At 48.3% G+C, this 10,566-nt stretch overlaps 1 protein-coding gene across 1 annotated transcript in view; it reads left to right on the top strand.

Annotated features, from left to right (window-relative positions):
- The first annotated feature begins 343 nt into the window (after nt 1-343).
- The window catches only part of NOS1 (nitric oxide synthase 1), a 159,323-nt gene continuing 149,100 nt past the window's right edge, over nt 344-10,566 (top strand). Inside the window, exon 1 of the mRNA XM_049865541.1 lies at nt 344-417. The gene's annotated coding sequence lies outside the window, so the exon portion shown is untranslated. The remainder of the gene's footprint in view (nt 418-10,566) is intronic.

Here is a 10,566-nt window from a genome sequence, read left to right as displayed (position 1 = left end):
CTAAACCTGTTGCCGTCCGGTCAATTCTAACTCATAGCGACCCTATAAGACAGAGCAGAACTGCCCCATGGGGTTTCCAAGGTGTGGCTGGTAGATTTGAACTGCCAACCTTTTGGTTAGCAGCTGAACACTTAATTACCGCGCCACCAGGGCTCCCTGCCACATGAATGTTCATCTCAGGCTTACTACTAGGAAACCCAACCCCACCAAAGACAATAGCTCTTTTCATCTCAGCCTTCCAAATTCCTTCCCTTCCTTCCTGCCCCTCGCCCCCAGTCTGGTTCTGTTTCCTCCTGGCACTCCCTGCCTCTCCTGTCCCCTCCGCGTCCCCTCCAGGCCAGTGCTCAGCACCTCCATGCAGACCAGGGAGCAGATGGCAGCATCTGAGTGAGAGCACTCCCTCTGCAGTGATTGATGGTATGTGATCGGACAGCTGTTATTTTTAGCTGTCTCTCCACCGTCCATTGTCCTCAGCTTTGGTGGAATTTCTTCCCTGCGTCCTAGGCATCAGAGGGTGGCTGTGTCCGTGGTTTACAATCCCGGGGCAGTTTCGTCCACCAGGGGACATTTGGGAATGTCTGGAGACATTTTTGGTTATCACAGTTGGAAGGAAGTGCTAATAGCATCTTGTGGGTGGAGGCCAGGGATGCTGCTAAACACGCTACAATGCACAGGACGGCCTCCCACGACCAAGAATGACTTGGTCCAAATGTCTATAGCATTGAGATTGAGAAACCCTGGCCTATGTGTTCCTGTACTTCTTTTTTTTTTTTTTTTTAATTTTTAATTGTCGTGTGAGCATGTATACAGCAAAGGGTCTGCCATTTGAACAAATTCTACGTGTACGATCCAGGGGCGTTGTTTACATTCTTCAGGTTGTGTAACCATTCTCACTGTCTCTTTCCAAATTATTTCACCGTCATTAAGGCCTGGTCACTTCTCCCTACCTGAGCTTCTCATCTAACTTTTCAAGATGTTGTTGTCAGTTTGATTCCACAGAGATGAATCTTTGACAGAGTGCAGTGCTGAAGGCAGACCTACTGTACCGTAATAACTAAACTGTCGTTTGGTTCAAACCAGACTTCAGGAGCAAATTTGGTCGGAGGTTTAAGATTTAAGGTTTGGAGCTTAACTCAATGAGATAATATTGAGGAGCTAGACATCTGAAAGGAAACCCTGGTGGCATAGTGGTTAAGAGCTATGGCTGCTAACCAAGGGGTTGACAGTTCGAATCCACCAGGCGCTCCTTGGAAAGTGTTGAAATGAATCTTCCCTAAGTTTTTTGTCGGAGTTCTGAATGAATTCTCCAAACTCCTCTTTTATTCTCTGGCTTAGTTTTCTGTAATACTTAACTCTTCTGTTCCCTGCTTCCATTGTACTTTTTAAGTCAACAGTTGTTTTCATGTCGTCACAGTCTTCCCTGATCTCAGACTATGCCTCTTTTAGGAGTGTCTGCTATGGTTTCTTGGATACAGCATCCCCTATAATTGTGTTAGAAGGTGAATTAGAAGTGTCCCAGAGTTTTCTCTTATTTGTCACTCCATTCTGTAAGGGTGCATTTGCATTGTCCCATTTTCTAGGATGGGTCATCTTACATCTAATAACTTTTCCTCTGTTTGCTCACTCTTCCTAAGGGGGTGCTCTGCTGATACAGTATAGGGAACCAAGTTGGGTTTTTCTAAGATTATGTAAGTTCCATTGATCCTCTCGGGCCCAAAAGAAGCAAGAAGGAAAAAATTGAGGTTGCTGTAGTTTAACGTTCATGGTTTGGAATTCCCACCGCTTAGGGGAATAGAGTGGTGGCGTAGTGGTTAAGAGCTATGGGGGCTAACCAAAAAGGTCAGTAGTTCAAATCCACCAGGCGCTCCTTGGAAACCAGTTCTACTCTGTCCTATAGGGATGCTAGGAGTCAGAATCGACTCGACAGCAACAGGTTACAGAGGAATAAAGTAGGGGTAGTGCCCTGAACAACCTCATCAAGCCTACAGCCAGAGTTTCTTGTCTCCAGTGATTGCAGAATCTGGGTACTAGCTCAGGCAGTTCCCTTATTCTCTGCCAAGCCTGGCTTTCCCTCAGTGGCAGCCAGCTATGGCAGTACCCCCAGACTGTTAGCTCCTACTTGGGATTCCCCACAACATGGCGGCCTGTATAGTGCTCTTCCCAGAGGCACCAACTGGATTAAATGAACCTCTTTGTTAACTTCTCTGGGATCTTTCGCTGGCTGGAGAGTGACTTCCTCCTTCACATGTGACCTTCCGTGGATCTGTTTGGACCTTCCTCTAACCTAATCCCATCTGAGCTATGTTTTGCATAAGTCATCTGAAGTTATGGCAGTGTGGATGTCAGCCTTCCCTAATTTCTAGCCCTAATACAGGCTTTTCCCTGGTTTTCATGTTCCATTGGTTATTGCAGCAGATACCCTGGAGAGGGACATAGATTGACCCTGTTTCGAAAGTCATCATCTGGCTCAGGATTCCTCCGAATCCCCTGCAGCCATAAGAAGTTGGCATCTAATTAAGTAGAGATCAGGCCTCACCTGGGTAACACGCTCCTTGTGGTTTATTCTACAGTGCAGGAGCTGTCTTATTAAATCTACAGTGCACACATAACTAAGTGTATTGTAGATGTTTAATCATGGCTCAGGGCCTGTTTTTCTGCCAGAACCCAGGTGCCTCCAGGCCCTGAGAAAAGGGAAGAGGATCTACATGGAAGTCCCTGCAGCCTTGAAAAGCCTTCATTTATAAATGAGGGGAGATCTTGGAGTCCCTGCCTCAGAAATCGCTTCTTCCTTCCCTAACCACACAGGACCCCCCACAACGCAGACTTCCCCACCACCCTCAGACCCTGGGAGTCTTCTGCTCACACTCGTCATACTCTGTCCAGGCCGGATGTGCCAGTCCCAGAACTTAAGCTGCTCTTTCATCACTCTGTGACTTTGCACCCACTGTCCCTCCCACCTAGAATGCCACTTCCCCTTTCTTCTGTTAAAAAGACCAGCTGCCTTCATGTTAACTCCAACTTGTGGTGACCCCGTGAGTGTCATAGTAGAGCTGTGCTCTGTAGGGCTTTCAGCTGTTGATTTTTTGAAAGCACATTGCCAGGCCATTCCTCCAGGGCGCCTCTGGGTACATTCGAACCTCCACCCTTCCACTTAGCATCTGAGTGTCTTAACTATTGACACCACCCAGGGACTCTACCACATGAATGCAAAATGTTAATGACAGGGAAAACAGTGCGCAGGGGGAAAGTAGTGCACACGAGAACTCTATTTTCTGCTCCGTTTTTCTCTAGACCTGAAATTGCTCTAAAAAATTGTATATTAAAAAAGAAAGAAGCAGCAGCACCTAGCATGACGTTCCAGGGGGGTGACTCAAAGCTAGGTCTGCTTTGCTCATGGGGTAAGGGGTGATTTCATACCCCCTGATGGTCCAGCCTCAGCTTTATCCACCCGGAGCTGGCCAGTTTGGGAGGCTGAGTCCTGATGGCTGGAGGCTTGTATCAGTGGTAAATGCCCCCAGGAGCCATTAGAGACGGCCGGCAACCCTGCTGCCTCTCCTGCAGCACCTCCAAGCCTTCCCAGGTCCCCAGTTGCCATCATTTGTGGTGTTTCAACCAGCCAGAAGCACAGGGCTGCTTGGGCCAGCCTTGAAGGGACCAGGAGGCAGCTGAGGGGCCAGTAGCATGTGTGCCAGCAAAAGAAATAAAAAGGAAATCAAACAAGGATCATTTTTTCCCTCTGGTTTTTCTAAGAGGGAAACAGAGACAGGCAGAGCTAGGGGAACGAACGGGCCTAATTATAAATGAGGAGTGGCGTGAAGTTAATGATGACTCATTTTTTAAATTGGTGTTTGACAAGAACAAGAAAGAACTGAAATCGGGACAATTAGGAAGTAATGAAGAGCTTGAAAAACAGAGAGAAAAGCAGGTAGTGGAAGGATCCGGAAGGCCGTGACTAGACATGATGAAGCCTGTCTCAGGGCCAGGCGGTGGGGGGGGGGGGGGGGGGGCGGGGTTGTCACGTATGGGAGCTCCTGGAACCATTTGAAAGAGTGAGTGCATATAAAAGGGCCTGAAAGTATTCAGCCAGACCACAAGTCTTGAACCTGTCCACTTCCTGCAAAGTCAGCCACCGCTGTGCTGATCCAGGCACTGTCCTCTCTCACCTCCTAGGGGTCTCTCTTCTTCCCCTCTCGCCCCCTCCCCCAATCCATTCTCCTCATACAGCCAGAGGAATCTGTATAGAGACAGGGTGATTTTCATCTCCGATTCTTGATTTTTCCCAGCACACAGCAGATAAAAATCTAAGCACCTCACCTTGGCCTGCAAGGCTCTCATCTAAGGGCTGAGCCAGCGCCTACCTGCCCAGCCTAATCTCAGGCCACTTGACCCCTCACCCTGTACACACCTGGATTCTGGCATCCTCAAACATGAAGTTTATTTCAACCCCAGGGCCTTTGCACATGCTGTTTCCTCTGCCTGGAACACCCTCTCTTCACAGAGAAGGCAGCAGGACTCCTCCTCAACCTTCAAATTTAAGCTTCAAGGCAGAGAGAATGTTCTGGAACACCTAGCTGAAACAAGTCTCACCTACCATTTTCTCTCACTACATCCTATGGGGTTTCTTCATAGCCCTTAACATGGATGGCTTGTAATTTTATCCTTTTTTCATATATCTGCTTTTTTGCTGTGTAGCTCCTCCTCTGGACTCTGAAGGTAGGGACCGTGGGTGTGTTACTAACCAAAGTATTATCCAGAACCTAACACAATAATTTCACATGGTAGAGTAAATGAGAAAACAGCTATCTAATGCAGTGGTTCTAGGGCGGGCTTCAGGCACAGCTGGATCTAGGTGACCAGTGTCATCAGGAATTTTTCTCCATGTACCCTTAGGATCTGCTTTCTTCAGGGCTCTCTTCATTCTCAGGTGCATTCTCCTGCAGGTAGGCTTTTGCTCTACCAGTTAAGCAGCTCCTGTCGAAAGAGAGGCTCTCCTTTCTAATTGCTTCAGCCAAAGGCAGGCCACCATTTATTCATTCGACACATCTTTATTGAGCATTTACTATGTTCCAGACACTGTTGTAAGAATTGAGCAGCCATCTGGAAACAAAATGGGCAGCTGGAACTTGCATACTAGTCGGGGAGACAGACAATAAACAAGCCAAGGAATGATAAGCACCCTGTAACAGCTGTAGCTGAGGAGGGGCTTGGAGAGTAACTGTGGAGAAAACTCGGCTGATACTTGGTTGGTGTGTGTTGCCCCGATGGCCTTGTCTTGAGGCACTTGCTTCCCCCACCGAATCTCATGGCATGAGAGTAAGGACAGAATTGTCCCCCCGAGGAAAATGGCAGGAGGGCTGTTACCAGACAAAGGGGCGATGGAGACAGGTAAATCCAGGAGACACGCTGTGTAGCCTGTGGAGAGAAGAGGCACAGGGACACAGGGCTTAGGCCTTCATGCCTCCAGCAAGTGTCCTTGGTGTGCCCAGCTCTCTGCCAGGCATTACAGGAGGGGCTCTGGGCATTGGAAGAGGGGCAGGACATTTCTGCCTTCTGGCTCGGGGCAGTGGTTCTCACCTCCAGGGTGAGACATTGGTGGGTTGGAACCAACCAAGAGTCACTAGAACACCTGCGTATGCAAAGGTTTGAGTCTAGAGAAATCAGAGCAGGTTTCAGGAGGTCCCCGTAAGATGGTCACTCTTAGTCACTGACACACACAGGAGAGAAGTGGTCATAGCCACCACTGATGCATAGGGGCTTGCTCACAACTCCCACCTGACTTATTCTGGCCACGCCATCCAGATGCCACCCAACCACAGCTGGTGGAAGTTGGCAGCCCTATTGGTCGTGAGAAATCACATTGCCTTACTTCTCTGCAACAGATGTTTCCGGCCTTGAAATCTGGCTATGCCCATGAGGATACAATGCATCATTCCCCCGGTGGGTCTCAGAAGAGTGAATGCAGAAAATTCCAACTTAGTGGACCTGGGGTAATTTACTCGAGAAGGGCAACTCTCAGAACTAGATGTGTTTGGGAAGGAGACCAAGCTTTAGGTTGGGTTTTTGTTTTTTGAGCAATTCTGGAGGGGTTTTCCAGTTTCCCCCACGTGACTTGGAGGCCTTCTAAGGCCCTGGAGATTAAAGACCAAGAAATCAGATGTTGCCTTATCCTCAGGATGAGCGTCCAGGACAGGGGTGGCACCTGTTTTTCATCTAGAAAGCCATCTCAACGCTTTTGGTAATGGCTTCCTGGACCACAGTGTTGAGAACAGATCCAGCTCAGCAAGACAGTGTCCTGATCCATTAGTAATGTCTGCCCAGGCTGTGCAAAGGGCAAGATGTGCACATATGCTAGATATTTGCCACACCTGATCAGATGGAAAATATCATGCATCTTAGTGAAAAATGCCCAGCTATAATTAGATGCAGAGCAATGATACAGTCGTATGTCATAGGCCATATGCCATAAAGAAGAGCAAAGTGGGAAGTCAGACCAATCCTGTCTCCATCACTTGGATGCTGTGTGACCTTGGGCAAGTCACCGACCTCTCTGAGCAGTAGTTTCCTTATTATCTTATTGTTATAGAGACAATATCATGCCTATCATGTAGGGTTTTTGTAAAGGTTAAATGAGATCATATATGTTGAACGGTTCATATGCAGTAGGCCCTCAATAAGGCCTATTTCCCTTCTTTTCCACCCCCTCCCCCATAGCCTTCCCAGCTGAGGGCGTGAGAAGTCAGGACGGGGAGAGAGAAGACACTGGAATAATTGGGAAAGGGAAACATAGAGAGGAACTAAGACTGGAACAACCGGAAAGCAATGGGGAGTTGAAATAACTAACCCCAAAGCTTTTAGAACTAGAGATACCAACTTGGTAGGCCTGCCTGGAGAGACTGTTGAACTGAAGTTTAAAGCGTAAGTTTGGGAACCAGACCAAACTAGTTGCCTTTGAGCCAGTTCTGACTCATGGCTCCCCCATCTGTGTCAGCGTAGAACCATGCTCCACAGGGTTTTCAGTAGCTGATTTTTCAGACGTAGATCACCAGACCTTTCTTTCGAGCTGCCTCTGGGTGAACTCGAACCTCCAACCTTTTGGTTAGCAGCCGAGTGCATTAACTATTTGTACTTCCCAGGGACTCCAGAGCCAATACTAAGTGAGGTTAAAGCCCAGCTCTACTATGTACTGTCTGCGTGATGTCACCCCTCTGAGCCTCAGTTTTCTCATCTGTAAAATGGGAGTGGCAAGAGTACCTTCCTCATCAGGTTGATGTAAGAATTAAATGAGATCCATAGAGAGCACCAGCATAGTCCCTGGCACATATTAAAAGCTCCATCAATCATCATAAAAGTCAGTATTAGTATTATGATGGTCTGGCAAGCATTTCCTTCCTGTGCTACCCGGAAGTCCAGCTAGGCCCCTTTCTTTCTGCCATGTGACCACCACATGAAAGTAGGGGACATTTGAAGCAATCACCGTGGAGAATTTCTCCTGATGCTCTGGGGTCAGAGGTCATCCAAGACCCCTGGTGGCCACACCACGTAGAGGCTTCTGAGTCCCATCTGGCAGATGGTGTCCCTGGGGTCCTTCATTATCACCAGCAGGCCTTGCCACTTCCCACCCGAATGCTCCTGGAATTGGTCAAGAAGTCTCACAATTCACTGTTTGGAAACAATTAGCCCTGTTCACAGCCTTTGCAGCATCAGTTAATGTGGACATGGCCGTAAATTACAGGGAAACAGGGTCAGACGCAAGGGGATGAGGTCATAGCAGCCAGGAGCCCCTGGCTCGGATGAGTTTCCCCAGGAGCAGTGCTGACACTGGGTGGGGGGGGGGCATCCTTCACCAGGGGCCCCCAGGACCCCAGAGCCGGAAGCCTGGAGTCAGGGCCTCTGAGCTCAGGTTCAAGAGCACATGTGCTTTGAGTGGGGCTGCCCCATCACCCAGGGCTCTGACAGGCCACCTCGGCCAAACCGCTGGCCTCCACTCAGCCCTGCCCCGGTGCCTCCTGGACCTCAGAGGGAGATGCCACAACCTCCGGAACAGCCTCAGCTTTGGGTGACCCTCACCTCTGGGTCTGTCTGGGACCATCTCAGCTTTGGGTGACCCTCACTTCTGGGTCTGTCAGGGACAGCCTCAGCTTTGGGTGACCCTTGCCTCTGGGTCTGTCAGGGACAGCCTCAGCTTTGGGTTATGCTATGTCAGGGCCACACTGACACCTCCCGCTGACCCACGCACATGCTGCAGGTGCTTCCTGGAGTGAGCAGAGGGCTCCTACAGCTCATTACTCAGAAGGCTAGACCTACAGGTGCTTAGAAGCCAGGGCAACTGCAGTTTGAATCCTGGCTTGGCCACATGCTGGCTGTGTGACCACGCACAAGTCTCTTAATCTCTCCAAGCCTCAGTTTTCACATCTGTAAAATGGGGATTTAAAACAAAAGTGGACAAATGAGCTTAGCACAGTGCCTGACACACGGGGCGCTCTTGGTCAACAGAGGCTGCTGTTGGCAGTTGCTGAAGTCCTATTATCATGAAAAGTAGCAAATATCTGCAGGGGGCTTCAGAGTTTATAGAACGCTCTAACACCGCAGTCCCGATCAACCCCACCGACAGCCAAGGATGGAAGTAAACCAGCAGCCGGCTCAAATCTCAACTGCTTCCAAGCTTACTCACTTGGCTGTTGGCCAGCCTCAGGTCCCTGCTGGCTAAATGCCGGTGACCTCAGCTCCTGGCCATGTGGACCTCTCCATAGGGCAGCTTACAACCTGACAGCTGGCTTTTCCCAGAGCCAGGGCTCTGAGAAAGCAAGAAGGCAAGGGTGAGAGAAGGCAAGGAGGGGAAAGCCACAGTCTTTTTGTAACCTCATCTCAGAAGTGACATTGTATCACTTTCACCATATTCTCTTCTTTAGAAGTGAGGTGCTAGATGCCTCCACACTCAAAGGGAGAGGATTCCACAAGGGTCTGAATACCAGGAGTGGGGATCATTAGGGATTGTCTTGAGGGCTGCCTATCTCTAAGGCACAGTGATTATCCTCTGTTAAATGCTTTGCAGGCAGCATCCTATTTAATCTTCACTATAAGAATTTTTTTTTTTTTTAACACATACCAAAAAGATAGCTTAGTAGAGTTAAGGGACCAAACCCTAAATTCTAAGCACCACAAACCATAATGAATTATTTCTTCTAAAGCATCAAATTCAGTGCACAGTTAGACTGGAGCAGTTAGAAATTAGCTAAAGCATAGTTTTGTTACTTTCCAGTTAATAAAACAAATGCAGAATCTAATATTTTTAAATCTTTTTAGCATCTGATGAACTTATGTATACCTTTCCATCGTAGTTCAGAGCAAGTTAATAACTGATGCCAGAAAACAGTCAATAATAGCATGTGTACTGTGAGCATTTTCCCTGTGAAAGCGTGACTACAAGTTTGAGCCCAGGCAAAGCCAGGTTATACACACCTGGTTGAGGGCTTAATATGTGTCTCAACATGCACTCAGAGCCTTTTGACAAAGACTGGGGAACTACTGATTCCAGGAATTTAAAGAAACCTCTGTGCAATCATTAGTGTTTTTTTTTTTTTATAAATCTTGTTGTTAGGTGCGGTCCAGTCGACTTCGACTCGTAGTGACCCTGTGTGAGAGAGTAGAACTGCCCCATAAGGTTTCCTAGGCTGTAATCTTTATGGGAGCACATCACCAGGCCCTTCTCCTGAGAAGCCCCCGAGTATGTTTGAACCATCCACCTTTTGGGTAGCAGCCCAGTGCTTAACCATTTCACCACCAGGGCGCCTACTGCGACTCAGAGGAGTTTAGCATGCCTGTCCCTAGGCTGGAGAAGAGCAAAACAAGAGATTATGCAACAGAGAAAGAGGTAAATTCCCCTCCTGAAAAAATAGGGCTTCTGTGGTTGTTGTATAGGTTTGCTATGAGACAGAATCAACCCAAAGGCAATGGGCTTTTACAGGGTGCTGTTGTCAGCTGCTGTCAAGTTGGCCCTGACTCGTGGTAACTCCATGTACAATGTAACAAAACACTGCGCCATCCCCGTGATTGACTGGGAACTGGGCTGTTGTGATCCATAGGGTTTTCACTGGCTGATTTTCAGAAGTAGCTCACCAGGCCTTTCTTCCTAGTCTACCTTAGTCTGGAAGCTCCACTGAAACCCCTTCAGCATTACAGCAACATGCAAGCCTCCACTGACAGACAGGCGGTGGCTTCCCATAAAGTGTCTTGGCCGGGAATCGAACCTGGATCTCCTGCATGGAAGTCAAGAATTCTACCTCTGAACCACCACTGCCCCCACAGGGATGCTGTTAGGGAAGGAAAATAGATACTAAGAGGCAAAAAAAAAAAAAAAAGGGTCTACCAAATACTTTTACTATCCCTATTTATAGTTGAGAAAGTTAAGGCTCCGAGAAGTTAAGTAACTTGCTTAGAATGTAGGAGTTGCTGCAGGAAATTGAATCATGTTTTCGCCTTTGGCATTGCACACCACAACGTCAGGCACTGTCCTTGGGATCCAGCCCAGGGCCGTCTGGGCTGCCCTGAACTTGGAAAGTTGAATCT

Source organism: Elephas maximus, chromosome 22, assembly GCF_024166365.1.
Source record: "Elephas maximus indicus isolate mEleMax1 chromosome 22, mEleMax1 primary haplotype, whole genome shotgun sequence".
Taxonomy (NCBI): domain Eukaryota; kingdom Metazoa; phylum Chordata; class Mammalia; order Proboscidea; family Elephantidae; genus Elephas; species Elephas maximus.
Note: the sequence above shows the minus strand (reverse complement) of the source record. Positions and strands in the feature narration are given on the sequence as shown.